Source organism: Orbicella faveolata, unplaced genomic scaffold (genome assembly GCF_042242905.1).
Source record: "Orbicella faveolata isolate gen_17 unplaced genomic scaffold, um_ofav_v1 contig_25, whole genome shotgun sequence".
Lineage (NCBI taxonomy): Eukaryota > Metazoa > Cnidaria > Anthozoa > Scleractinia > Merulinidae > Orbicella > Orbicella faveolata.
In genome coordinates this window covers 14,008,365-14,023,659 of record NW_028301553.1, presented here as the reverse complement: position 1 = coordinate 14,023,659, position 15,295 = coordinate 14,008,365, and positions in this window count along the sequence as shown.

The following is a 15,295-nucleotide window of genomic DNA, read 5'->3' as shown; positions in this document are numbered from 1 at the left end:
CGCGGTCTTTCGTATTTGTTGTAATATATCAAACACGAAAGACCGTGTTTGACCACGTTTCCAAACACCGAGAAGAGAGTTGAAAATACGACGCGCAGCGGACTATTTTTGACGAACTTCGAGGTGTTTGGAAATGTGGTCAAATACTGTCTTGAGTGTTTGATATATTACATCAAATACGAAAGACCGTGAAAAATGGAGATATAAAAGCGTAAAAATCTATGCTAATTAAGATCAGGCATCCAAACACCGTCACGGTCATCCCTTCGTTTGTCTAAACTTGCTGAATTGTAATTAATGAGTTTGAGAAATATTACATCAATGTAAGGTTAGTTGATATCTTTCAGTTGTGGCCATCTTTTCATATCACCTTGGTCCGGGACGTAATTAATATTGTAAATCTCTTAATACATTGTCGATGTGATGAAAGCTGTTGAAATGACAAGAAAATGGCATGCCAGAAAAAAAGTTTTAATAAAACTTGTATCTAAGCAAATTTGACAAGTTAATTTAATTTTTTGGTGTCCTCAGATCACAAAGAAATGAAATCCATTCTCACCTATTTTGGTCTGAAACAACTCATTACCACCCCCACGAGAATTACGCGTGAGTCCAAGACCCTAATTGATGTTATTTGCAGCAACGTACCACATAACATCTCTTCGGTGAAAGTAATTCCAGCTGGCCTGAGTGATCATGAGCTCATTGGATGTGCTCGCAAGCTAAACAATGCTAAGTTCAATCCGCGAATCATTACTTGCCGAAATTTTGCTAACTATGACCCTAAGCTATTTTGCGAAGAGCTAAATTCTGCGAATTTTGAAGAGGTTTATTCATCTGTCAGCATAAGTGAGGCATGGGCCTCTTTTCGTGACATACTGCAACAGTGTATCGACAAGCACGCTCTCCTAATCTTGAAGAAGGTCAAAGGCCGACTGTGTCCTTGGCTGACTCCGGATGTCAAAAAAGAGATGAATCTCAGGGATGGTTTGCTCAGGAAAGCCCGCCGTACTAATCAAGAAAACGATTGGTCTTCTTATAAACGGCAACGCAACAGAGTCTCTGGCCTTGTTAAAAAATGTAAAAGCAGATATCATCGCGATCTCCTTAAAGGTTGTGCTGACTCTCCTGATAAATTTTGGGCAGCCATCAAGAAACTCTATCCTACCAAATCACCTTCTGATCAAGGTTCGGCGTTTGTGATAAATGGATCGAAGTCAACTAACAAAAGCTTCATTGCAAATAGCTTCTGCGAATATTTCAGTTCCATTGCCAGATGTCTGAAAAGGAAATCAATCTTACTCCGTGACTTTGTCTGGAGCAAACCTGCTGAAGAAAATCTTCCCAAGCAATTCACGGAAAGTCAGTTTACTTTTAAAGCTGTGAAAGAATCAGACATTCTTAAAGAGCTAAAAAATCTTGAGCGGAAAAAAGCGTCTGGACTGGATAATTTCCCCCCCGGGACTGCTCAAAGACGCTGCCTATGTTTTAACCACGCCTTTGACATTTATCATCAATTTATCTCTTAAAACTGGAGTTGTGCCTAGTGAGTGGAAAGTGGCAAAGGTGATCCCCCTATACAAATCAGGGTCTCTGGCTGAGATTGACAATTACAGGCCTATCTCAATTCTCCCTACTTTGTCAAAGATCTTGGAAAGGATAGTCTACAAGTAGCTGATGGCTCATCTAGAGCGTCCTAATCTACTTTTTTGAGTACCAATTTGGTTTCCGTCCGAACCGCGCAACGGAACTAGCTGTTACTTACTTCACTGATCTCATCAGAAAGGAGGCCGACAGTGGAAAGGCAACAGGAGCAGTTTTTATTGACTTATCAAAGGCATTCGATACCATCAGTCATTCCGTTTTATTGAGTAAACTGTCCCGTTATGGCGTATATGATATGGAATTTCAGTGGTTTACTGATTATTTATTCCATCGTAAGCAGATCGTTCAATTTAACGGTGTGCTTTCTGAACCAAATCCAATTAACACTGGAGTTCCTCAAGGAAATATTCTTGGGCCCCTCCTTTTTCTCATTTTCTTTAATGATGTGCATAGTCCGCTTCGTCATTGTAAGATTATCACTTACGCTGACGATACGGTGATTTTTACATCCTCAAGTGACATCGATGCGATACAAAGCAGCCTTTCACAGGACTTAGATAATCTCTCTAACTGGTTTCGTGAACTTATTTTTAATCTGAAGAAAGGAAAATCTGAGGTGATGCTGTCTGGTACCGGTAAGCGGTTGAATCTGTTTCAAGGCTGTCAAGTCAAGCTCTCAGTCAACGGTTTTCCCATCAACACCACTACATGTTATAAGTACCTCGGCGTGCATCTGGACCCGACACTTAATTTTGAAACTCATTTTCAAAAAATTTACAAGAAGGCAGCAGGAAGAGTGAACCTCCTACGGCGCATCCGTTCCAGTATTGATACTTTTACTGCCCAACAAATTTACCAATCAATGATTATGCCAATATTTACGTATTGCGGCTATACTAGTCTTGGATGGTCAGAGTCCCGCAAACGCATGATCCGCTCCATTGAGACCCGAAGCCTCGAAATCATTTCCCCAAAATGCAGTTCGCAGAACTGTGATCTTCGATTTCTAACTGTTGATAACTTTTTACAAAAAAGAGCGTGCTGCCTTGTATTTGACTGCCTTAATGGAACTGCATGCTTTCCATTTAAAGACTATTTTCACCGATTACATCATAACGCTTTAAACACTAGAAACAATGGGAAAACTGCAAAACTACCAAAAGTCAGACTGGATTTTGCGCGCCGTAGCTTTTATTTTTTAGGTGCCTCGATTTTTAATGTATTGCCTTTAAGTTTAAGAAACATTAATTCTAGAGTTTTATTTAGGAAAGCCTTAGACGATTATTACTTGTAATTTCTATTGTATTTTTAACGGTTTTTAACATGTATCTTATTTTATATATCTTAATAATTCTTGTTTATTAGTTTTTAATTCTTAGCAGGACCCCGTTGATAACAGTACTATGTACTGAAGGGTTATCCTGAGGAAATATTCGATTATTATTATTATTATTATTATTATTATTAAATTACACCAAATTTATTGCAAGGTTAGCACAGAATGCAAACTTGCCAAGTTGTACTTATTGGTCAATATTTCAACAAGCAGGGCTATTGTTCTTCAAGACTGTGATGAAAGGAAAATAATGAATCCGGGGCGGCTTAATTTACATTAGGACTGACGATGAGTGTGAGCATTTCTTAACAAGAGATCCGGTAGGTAACAAATGAGTCAAAAGCAGATGGCATAATCCTATGGACCAAAAGTTTTAGTTTAATTTGTCTTGACAAGTTGGCCTACAGCAAGTGTTTGCTTGAAAAAGTCCATTGTCCTAAAAAATAAACACAAAAACCATCAAAGCAACTTTTGCCAAATTTCCTTGTTCAGAATCTGGCAAACCTGTCTTTTCAACAAAAGAGAACTGCTAAAAACTCAGTGTCACCGGCGACATCGACTCCAAAATGTCTTTTCTTTTCGCATGGGTCTGTTCAATTTCTGCGGTTATCCCTTTCGCACATTATTGTGATAATAAAAAAAAATGTTGGCAAAAATTTAATTTGATAACAGCTGTTATGAACACCAAAACTTTATTTCTAGGAATGGAGGAGAACTTGTTTTGTACTTGCCTCAAGATGTATTTGCGAAATTACAATTTTAACGGCCAGTTTTGCACGGTTTTGGTGAAATTTTAGCCCTCCTAAAATTTGAAATAATGGAGTCTTCATTGTTTTCAATGCTCACTAAAAAAATTGTTTTATAGCTAGGGTTTAGTTGAATCTAACGTGCGCTCTTATTGGCTGAATTGTAGTCACGTGGCAAATTCCAGTTACCACTTGAGAGATTACTTTGACTTCTTGTCTTTTCACAATTCTCTATAAACTCCAGCTAAAGCGGTGTTCATTTGAGCGTCGAAAGTAATTAGACAATTACTTTGGTTTTGGTTTTGGTTTTACTACGGTTTGAATTTGGCTGAGTAGTCTATCCGCGCGTTCATGGATCGAATAAAAGTACGAGAAAATGGAGGAGTGAGAACGGTCTACGGTTTCCGGGCTGGCTCGGTTACCGGAACGAATTTTGTTGTCTGTTCATATGGGAAATTTCAACCCGGTCGACCGGGATGAAATTCAAGGAACAAAACCAAAGTGGAACATAAACTTGTATCGTTCGCGACTATCGTAGCTTTGTGGACTCTAATAACTTAACTTTCAATTTTAAAGATAATTCGCATACTTTTGAAGTGGTAATACATGTAAGGCAAACATTATGTTATTTTGGCCGATATGTTGTGAAAGCAAAGCTATTTTGTCAAAAAAGTTTCGTCTCGGTAATCCGGGCTGTGGTGTTCATATGCGAAAATTTTCATCCCGATTACCAAGATATCGGGGCTAGGGCCCGTTTCTCGATAGTCCCGGAAACTTTTCAGGCCCGCAAAGCCATTTTTAGTTAATCGAGACAGAGAGGTGTATATGCCTGAAACTTCTTCAAACATCCCTGAATAAAATTGATAAACTCAACACGTTGAGAAAACAGATCCAAAAACTAAATTGCAATTTCATTTCAAATTACATTTCCATGTACTTTAATAGTCAGTGATGATTGAAACTTCGTTAATTCATATTTGTTTCTCATGTTATTTATTTTGATGAACGAAACAAGAAAAATCTTTAATAAAGGCCAGTATTGTATAATTATGAGCAAATCACTAATTTTAGCTAAGGGCACCATTTTCACTTAGCTTTAACTTTGACTTTTTGGTCGCCTCGATTTTCAATTCGTTCAAATCGCTATCATGGTTGGTATGATTCAGCTGAATTGTCTTCGTCAAAACGATGAAAAAATGAAATGATGATATTTTTATCTTGTTCATGAAATTCTGTTTACCTTCAGGAGCATTGAAAAAGTGACTCCTTTCTGAACAACAACTCGATGAAGGGGGTGTCGTGCTTGTTCAGTTCACAAGTTCCTTTAATTTGCCGTCCTTCTTGGATGACATCTTGTAGTTTGTAAAAGTACACCAAGCGTTTCTCATACATTGTTGGCCGCATGATAACAAACTGGGAGAATCAAACCGTTTGACAACGTATCCCTTGAGCTGCTTATTTTCTCGCGTTGTGAAATATGATGAACGGGAAAATGTGGGGTCAGCGTTTACTTTAGCGAAGAAAACAACGATGGCTTGGAACAAGAAAAGTTTCAACGCAGATTTACACTTCATTGCTAAACCAGTACTGTCTGAAATGCCTACTGAATGATTTTTTTTATTCCATTTTTTTATTCCATTGGTTTTTGAATTGCCTAATACAACGTTTCTAAAGTTTGACAGGAACTGCTTTTATCATCTTTGAAATGCTAATTAAATAGTCCCAGTTAAAACGACACTGTCTCTTTAGGGCCGTAGCTAGGGGTGGGGGGAGGAGGGTGGTCCTGGGGTGCCAGTTACCTGCCCTTTTGTAAGCCTTTTTTTAAACAACTTACAATAGGTGGCGAAAACGACCATGACAATCTGGTGAGTACCCTCACTTTGACACAGTGTGACCCCCCCTTGAAAAATCCTGGTTACGCCCCTGCTGTTATATATTTATCAAGTCAGCTTTGATTAAAAAAAAGGCATCTGGTCACGAACTGAGCATAAAAGACTTGTCTCCGATAAGCCGAAAGGTTTACCCAGTTCTACATTCAGAATTTAACAATATAATCTACATATTTAACAGTCAATTTTCCTAGCTCCTTCGAACAATCGATTCATTTCATTTTGAAAATACTACACACTCCCATAGGTCATCCATAAGCCGGGGAACACAAATAAAATGCGTATAATTTTGATAAGAATTTAAAAAAAAAAATTTTTTTTTGGATCCCCGTTTTATTCATCGTTGTTTGATAACCAGCTGTCTCAATGGTGTGCCATGTTTAAGCGACAAGAAAAAATAAACCTTTTCCTACTAATTCCTGCCAACTATCTTGCATTGGATGATAAGCGATATTTTTGATATATGGCAGGTGATAAACAAAACACTTTTAAGTGTTAGTTTAGAATTACTGGTCCCGAGGGAAATACTTAGTTATCTCGATGTTTCTTGAAGTTGAGAGCAACATCCAGATTCGAGGGAAAACATTTAGTGTTTTGTTACATAGCTGCAGTTTATAGGGTTAATCCACGTTCTCTAACGAGATTTCGCGAGTGATTACCAAAACGAAAATTGTGTTAAAATTAAAATCCCTGGGTTAATACTGTGAGTTGCTCGGCTAATGTTGCAAGCGATGTTGAAAGCGATGATTGGAGATCCAGACAAGAATAGCGCTTTTTAAACATCACTAAAAGATGGCGACATGAAACAAAAAACAAGGTCTATAGTGGCTGAATGAATATGAAAAGTCCCTGCGCACATTCTAACAACATATACACACACATAGAACCGTTTGTTTAAACATGCATGTCACATGCATGTCAAAGTCTTCGGGTTGTGGGTCGTGTACCAACTGATTGAAACAAAACGATTACAAAAGTTCAATATTTTAACTAAAATAAAAGGGAAGGATCTACATTAAGGACGTTCGCGCGAAAATTTCCAGTCGATAGATTTCTTTTAAAATTTTTACTGCAATCAGATAATGAGTTACTTGTGTCAGAAATGCAAAAAAGAAAAAATTGGGGGTCACCGACTTCGTTTCAGAGATAAAGCGTGTGGAAAACTACCCTGATTTTGAAAAATTGGTGCACGTAATTCAGCATGGTCTACAGGAGTTTATAGTTAAAAATATCGAAGGTGAGTCATACTTTGTGGAAGTGGGTCTATTGCGTAAATAGTTCCCAATGTTACCAACGCTTTCACAGAACTTAACCCTTCAAGAGGCATTTGAAACCGTCGCAGAGATGAACGAAGAGCTAAAAGGAACGAAATTCGATGGTGCATTTTGCAAAAAATTCAAACTTCTAATCGATAGATTTTCTTTATTTTTTCGCTAAACGTAAAAAATCGATAGAGAAAATGATCCATCAAAAGAAAAACAGGGGTCACCGAACGTCCAAGATCGTTAAATCCAAGAAATGCTATAGCAATTGTGATAACAAGTTTTTGGGCCGCTTAAGTTGTTATCCTTGTTACAACAATCCAGAGGGAAACACGCTTACAGCGACGGAGTTTGTCAGACTCCTAGAGGACTCGGGATCTGTTACAGCAAAACAATCCAACGGGAAGACAGAGAATACACAGTTCTTGGGTCCAACAGTAGAGTTTAATCCACTAAGGTACTCGCAACGTACCCGAACATAACCAGAATGTAACCAAAGAATATTTTACAAGGTACGACTATTTAAGCCGAAAGCACAATTCTAAAGGATCAGGTAAAGCTATTAAAATTTCTTAACTAAACATTATCTAATACATCTCAGAAAGCTCGATTGGCTATAACGGAATTCGACGTTTACAAGATTAATAACTTTCAAAACAACTCAGGTAGATAACAGTTTAACAACAGACTATCGCAGGTAGTAATTACAGTTCGGTTCTGACTACAGTTATGATCTTACACAAAACAGCAGGTGTTTGGTACGGTTAATGAACTGGAACAGTAACCTGTAACTCAGAAACGCAAAACGAACTAAAACAAATATATCTATGTTGGATTTCTATACTTTCTCATAGCGAAAGCGAATATGTAAAACGTACTTAATTATCTAATTTTCTCTCCTCACACAATGGTCATCATTGTTTATTTTATTACTTAGCGCGCGCTCTCATGTATGACGTGGCGTATAAATTTTCGAATATTTAAGGTGGCTCTGAACCCTACCTACAGAATTTTTTTAAACTTTGCCAAAATTTGCGTCTTACCATGCTTATCAAAAATTGATAATATAAAAGATTTCACCGTGCCGTTCTTGAATTATGAGCCCCTAAAGCTGTAATTAAGGGTGTTTTTAGGCGGTCATACTGTTGCTATGGTAGCCTATTGTGTCACGAAAATGATAACAACGTGTTCACCAATGATTAGGTAGTGTTTTTGATACCATGATTGTAGCATCAAGTGATAAAGAGTGGTTATAACGACCCATCAAAATCTAAGTGCTGGAAACTCTTTTGAGCCAGCTTTAGGTCATTCCTCATGTACAACTGCATTGCGCATCCCTACTGCGCACGATTTTTGCGTCATCAGCGCGCGCTCACGAGCGCGTGCACGTACAAAACATAAACAAATTGGTAGCTTTTTCTAAACCGCTTGGCTTCCGAGAGACAAATCACCGTTTTTTCCTCGGAAACGAGTACCGGGACCTAACAATTTTTTTAAATTTAGTTTGAATGCAGAGATCACCTTCTTTCCATACAGTAAATATGGACCAATTTCTATTGCAGAGTATAAAAAAAATATATTACGGAAAATGAAAGCATAGCTAGCACTCGTAAAACATTGTATGTGGCCCCAGAACACTGCGTGCTTGGAACATATTGTATCCCTGTCGACTAAATACGAGTGCCTTTATAATGAAACGTACGTAAAATTGCGCCTTAACATTGATGTAACGCATCCATTGTTGTATTTCTCGCTTAACTTTCTCCCTATTTTTCTGCTCCGTTAAAGCGTAAGGTGAATGGTCCAAATATAAACCTTTCTCAAAGCAGATAATTTCAGGAATTAAAGAGTTTATTAAAGGTCCTCCTGCTCCTAAACGAATATGGGGATCCCCCTTTTTTATTTCAAATTTTAAGTTCTCCTGATATAAGCAGCCAACAGGTAAAGTTTGAATGAAAATCTGTTGTGATTTCTTTTTCGATGGAATTACCTTAAGGACATTCGCGCGAAAATTTTCCACTGGATAGATTTTTTTGAAATTTCTACTGCGGACGGATTATGATATACTTGTTTCAGAAATGAAATAAAAATTGGGGGTCACCGACTTCGTTTCAGAGATGAAGCGTGTGGAAAGCTAGTCTGATTTTGATAAATTGGTGCGCGTAATTCAGCATGGTCTCCGGGATTTTTAGGTTAAAATATCAAAGATAAGTCAACAAAGGCAAACTATCCTAATAATATTTTGTATGAGTGAATCTGTGGCGTTAATAATTCCAAATATTGCCATCATTTTCACAAACCTTAACCCTTCAAGAGGCATTTGAAACTGAGGCGCAGCTAAACGAAGAGGTCAAATGAACGGAATTCGATGGTGCGTTTTGCAAGAATTTCAAACTTCTGCCCGATAGATTTTCTTCACTTTTTCGCAAAACGTAGAAAATCGATAGAGAAAATGGCCCATCAAACGAAAAACAGGGGTCACCGAACGTCTAAGATCGTTAAATCCACGCAAAGTTGTAGCAGGGGGCATTTGTTCTATTATTGTTCACTTTACTACTTAGCGCGCGCGCTCGATGCATGACGTGGCGTGTGAATTTCGTGCGTAAGGATGCGCAGAAACAATTAGCGCGAACGTCCTTAAGGTAATTCCCCTGAAATAAAACTGCCAATAGATTTTTGTTCAAACTTTGAACTGGATTCACCTTAAGGTAGCTCCCTATAGTTTTACGATTGCACGCGCGCATAGGACGAAAGCTCAAGTAATCTGCAATCGCTCAAAGGAAAACGCTAGTGTTTTTCGATTTTTATGACGCCAACATGAGCACAAAAAGCAAAACTAATAGTGAATTTTCTCGCGTTTCCTTCGGTGAATTTTTTTAAAATTTGGCTCAGTTGTAGCCACATGCAATTCCTAGTATATAGATTTAGGCCAGCCTAAAAGCGTAGCTCCTGGGCCGGGTTGTTCAGAGCCCGATTAAGCTAACCCAGGAAAAGGTAGAAGTTTGATTTGAGTTTTGTAACTTTGCGGTGAGGTTTTCTGTATATTGTTTGGCCCTATGTTCTGAGTTTTAATAATCACCATATACACAAAACAAAGCAGCAAAAAACATTTGCATAGAAGAAAAAGTTATAATTCGGTTAACTTTTAATCCTGGGTCAGCGTTAACCGGCTTCCGAACAATCCTGCCCTGTTTTCAAAAATATCCAAGTCTAGGAGTAATGCGTCTGTGAAGCTGTTGGAAAGAGATTCAAAGCAAGTGGTTGGTGTTTGCGGTGGTCGGTACGTGTTACAAATCAAGAACGATTTAAAACTCCTGCATTGCACCTTTGCGTTCACGTTTGTAGTTTGTAGTCATGTAAAGTATGTATGTATGTATTATGTATTTTCAACAAGTTAACCTGACATGAGCCCGCGATCTTATCGAAAACCAGCACTTGGTCAGCGGTCAACTTCAAAAAACATGTGACCTCGATGAGCTGTAAACTTGAGCCCGCTGTATGGTCAAGTGATACTGGTCAGCGGATACCTTGTTTTGACAGGTGTCAACAGGACAATCACATGACTCTTGGAGGGCATATAGTTTATTTGTGGCCCGAGTATCATCATTTGCGCCCTCGCTCCGCTTGGGCGCAAATGATGCTACGAGGGACACAAATAAACTACATGCCCGACAAAAGTCATTTGGTTATCTTTATTATCAATACACAAAGCCAAATTGTGCAAATTCATTTAAATTAATAAGAAAAAAATGTTTAAAAGAGATGCAGCATGAAACTATGGTATGAAAAGTTGTTGCTACAATGGGGGCGACTTTGTCACGGTGGCGAGGTCGTTAAGCTAGAAATTCAAATCCTGTGGCCAAGATAATCGGTTACGGATCGAAAGGGAGTCGAAATGGAAAGCAAGAACTGAAAAACCAGCGATTCTCGGGCGGTTAAGATAAACTTTGAAACCTTGGGAGAAAGCGAATGGGAAGAAGAGTTATCGACGGCTGCCATGAGGCAATTTTGACGAGATTAGACCATTTTTGTGGAATTTACGGAACTTTGAGTGCGGGCCGTCGGGCCAGTGGGTCGCCCGCCTTTCGTTTCTCTTTAGGGGAAGCAAACCGCCAGAAAGTAAAACTCGCCTAAATGGCTCTAAACCACCTCCAGGAACCCAGAGACATCAAAATAACGCAATGCAAACATAAGGTAAGCCATTTTATTCAAATTATTTTCTACACGTTGCATTTAGAGTAATTTTCGACGCATTCTCATACATTGTCTTATAAACGGCTAAAATTGTCACGCAATCGGCAACAGCATAATGTCACGTATTAATCGTATACAACGTCTGGGCCGCCTGTATACAGAACTACAAAGTGAGCAAGTGCAAAGTAATTCACAAAAATTTGCGCCAACTCTAGCGTTGAAATGGTGTCCTCAGGATCTCATTGGCTGAGCGAAGTTCTTTGACATCTCTGCAGCCAATCAGAATCAGGGCGGCAAATGCATTTTCAGCCCGCGCATTTCCCGTTTGGCCCGCAAAATGACGCTTTTTACAGAGGGCAGTTTGTCATTTGGCCGCGCGTATTGATAATAATTGTTCATAACATGAATGTCCAATATCAAAGAAGTACACGGTAAACCAATGCTGCATGTCTCTGTCAACCTGTTATTTAGAGTATGGCCGCTATGTTGCGCGACTCCGTCGTCGCCGTCGTCAGTACGCACCCACGAGCAATACCGCTAGCCATGTTAACCATGAGAAAATCAACTCATGGGTTTCCTTTTTTTTCCTATATGGGTATGGGGCTCCGCTTGGCGGCCCTTCGGGCCGCCGGAGCTCCGCTACAAAATACCCTATTTTTGTTAAAATCTGTCAGAGCTAATCTAATATATTTAGAAGAATGACAAATTACAGAATATTGGAAAAACCGTCTGAACAACCTTGACTTTTTATCAATTCAAAATGTCAGGCAATATCATTTCCAAGATGTGGCAAGGTATGAAATAAGACTTATTTCGACAGTACCCATACTGGTAAATCTCTACAGGGAAAACTTTAAGAGAAAATAACTAAGTTTCCTTTTCTAACTCGCGCTTATAGGAAGGGTGCCTACTTTTGTTGGTGCGCACACGTTCTACGCATCACGCAAGCCATGGTTTAGCTACACGCGCGCGCTGGGGCTGACATTTGACGCAATCAACTGCGCTATCACGTACACGACTGAAATGAAAGCAAAATTTTCCTACTGTGACCAAATCAAGTTTAATGAACCTGTGCTTAAACCAGGAACACCAGAATAGCAGCATATCGCTAACCACTAACTGTTGACGTCTTCCAGCTGAAAACCTAGCTGTTATCTGTCGAAAATTATTCTGAACTCCAACTGTAAACATGTACCTGCAGATGGCGTAGTGCGCGTGCAAAACAAGTGCGAGATATGCAAATGTCTTACTTACTAGTGAGGTGACAGGAAAAAATGTAATGGGCACCGTAAAAGTTTTCAAAAAAGATCAATAACTTTAAAAAACGCGTGGTTACCCCTAAATTTTATGTTATGAAATGGAAGTGGCAAGTCTGTTCAACACGTGATTAGTTTCTGGTTGTGAGCAAAAGGTATTTAGACTGTATTTTAGCTGAACCAGAGGAAGGCTGTCAGATACGCTAAAAGCGCTTTTGCAACGATTTTGTTATTAAAAACATATCAAATATGTTTCTTTTTTTTGTTACTATTTGCCATGTAGTTTAAAGATCTTTTTAAATGTGTTTGCTTTTCTGTATGTAAATGCGAATTCTATGGAAATCTATGAAGAAATATCCTTTCCTTCTTTTTACAAGAAAATGTTGATGTCAGCATTTTTGTTGAGATTCAAGGCTACTTATCTCGAAAAAATGCGTGGCTACCCCCATTTTTCTTTGTGGATTCCAATAGCCCTTGCAAAGATCTACTTTTCCCGCGTGGTCTTAACCTGGTGCAAAAACCTTTGCAATTAGTAGGCACCGTCCTTAAGGGCGTTCGCTCTTGTTCGCGCCAATTGTTTCTGCACATCCTTACTGCGCACGCAAATTCACACGCCACGTCATGCATGAGTGTGCGCGCTAAGTAATGAAATGAACAATGATAGGGCAGATTGCCATTGCTATAACTTTTCCTGGTTTTAACGATCTTGGACGTTCGGTGACCCCTATTTTCGTTTTATGGATCATTTTCTCTATCGATTTTCTACGTTAAGCGAAAAAATGAATGAAATCTATCGACTAGAAGTTTGAATTTTTTGCAAAATGCACCATCGAATTCCGTTCTTTTTAGCTCTTTGTTTTGGAATTTCAATGCTATTGATCAATAAATGAGCGTTTCGATGCAAATTTAATCATCTATCTTGCTAAGTTTGGAATGATCTTGCTGATTTCATTTTTGAAGATATAAACGATCAAAAGTCGAATTTTGTTGAAAAAACACGGTCTTCGACCCTAGAAAATTTTTCTGCGAAAAGAGGGACTGTCATTCAAAACGTGAGAGGATGGAAATAATTGACCTGCATCTAAAACGCGTTTTGGGGGGATAATATCACTAAAAATCGCTGCCAATTCCTCAAATAATTGCTATTTTCCGCTAAACGTCACGTGAATGTCACGTGACCTTTCAGAAGTACCAATTCTACTTTAAAATGTTCAGGACGTTAAAACCTAACTGTGTGCTAAATTCGGCCCCATAACCATTTATGACTTTAGAAATATAACTAATAAATTATTTTTGCAAGTAAAAGTCTTTAACCCAGGCCTTAATGTCCTTTCGGATCTGGGGTCCGTTTCTCGAAAGCTCCGGAAACTTTTCGGGCCCGTAAAGGCATTTTCAGTTCGTCTGTATCTTAAAACGGACAAGTGTATACGCCTGAAACTTCTTGTGTGAAGGGAACCTCTGTTCATATTAAGAATATGTGAATAAAACAGTTCTATAGTCATAAGGTTCGAGATTTTTTATGGCTTTCCGGGTGCGAAAACTTTTCGGGACCTTCGAGAAACTGGCCCCTGGACACGACCTACCAACATGTCGAAACGAATCGGTTAGGGTAGAAATATACTTTCCGCGGAATAAGTAAACACATGTGTTTCTCGCACTTAAAATTCAGTTGCATTCAGTAAAGACGTATATAAACTGTGCATGACTTAGCAAAAATTCCTCACTAAGTGTGTTGTTTTGTTAAAAGTCCGAAGGTCGACTGTTGATAATAGACAGAACATGACAAGAACACTTGAAAACGTTTGACATCATCAAAACAGCACTTGATTTAATAACCTACAATTGACGTCGGATACCAAAGAAGGGACATTTAAGCTCTCAGTCAAGCCGGGCGAAACTTTGAGCCTGAGCACGAAGGGAGAGGCCATCATCATAAAATGAACATGTTTGCATCGACAACAGTTTCTTAGATTTTTCACCGGTTTAAACAGTGATGTATTTAATGAAGTGAAACAGGTCCCACTATCAAAAATATAGAGAATATAGTAGTATACTACATATTTATTGTGGAACAATATAAATTACCCGGGGGGAGGGGAATACTCTCAGAAAAACCGAGGGGAGGTGTGCGGCCCGCAGTCCCAAAACCCTTATCCCATTTAAGACCAAAATCTGTGATTTTCCCTACCCTATTTATGATATATCTGACCAAAATTTTGATACCCTATTTAAGACCTGACCCTCAGATCAATATCATGTTTCAGACCTGTTTTATAGCTTGTTACCTAGTTCAGACCGATGTTAAAGGCATTGTAAAGGGCTTTTGTTGATTGTCTTATCGATAGTGGTGAAAAAGTAGCTTCTCGTTCTAAGAAACATACGGAATTCAAGACCAGAGTGCAAAAACCATAACTGTTTAAGACTGAAATGGCTGAAATCGATCCCCTATTTATGACCAAAATGGCTGAAAAACCATACACTTTGGGACTGCACATACCTATATAGTTCTGTTTATTGGCGTGCCGCAACTTCTCCGCCAATTGCCTGCAGTACCTGTCTTAATGCTTGGAAAAGAAATCAATCCCGTCATTGTCGCCAAAGACCTTGGTCTTTATCTTGATCAATCTTTAACTTACAGCGATCACGTTACAAAAACAGCTTCTAACTGCATGCACAAACTGACAGAAATAAACAGGATAAAGAATTTATTGGATAAGAAGACATTGCTTCTACTTATGGATTCTTTTATCTTCAGTAAGCTGTTTTACTGTTCTACAGTCTGGTCGAACACAAGCAAGTCTAACATCGAGAAATTACAGTTGGTGCAAAATTTTGCTGCACGTATTGTATTGGGACTGCGGAAGTACGACCATATCTCACAAGGCATCAAATCCTAGAATTGGCTGCAGGTCAGCGATAGACTCTACATAAATGACGCTGTGATGACTTTCAAATGTATTCATAATCTTGTTCCAGACTACTTGATTAATAAATTCATTTTCCGATC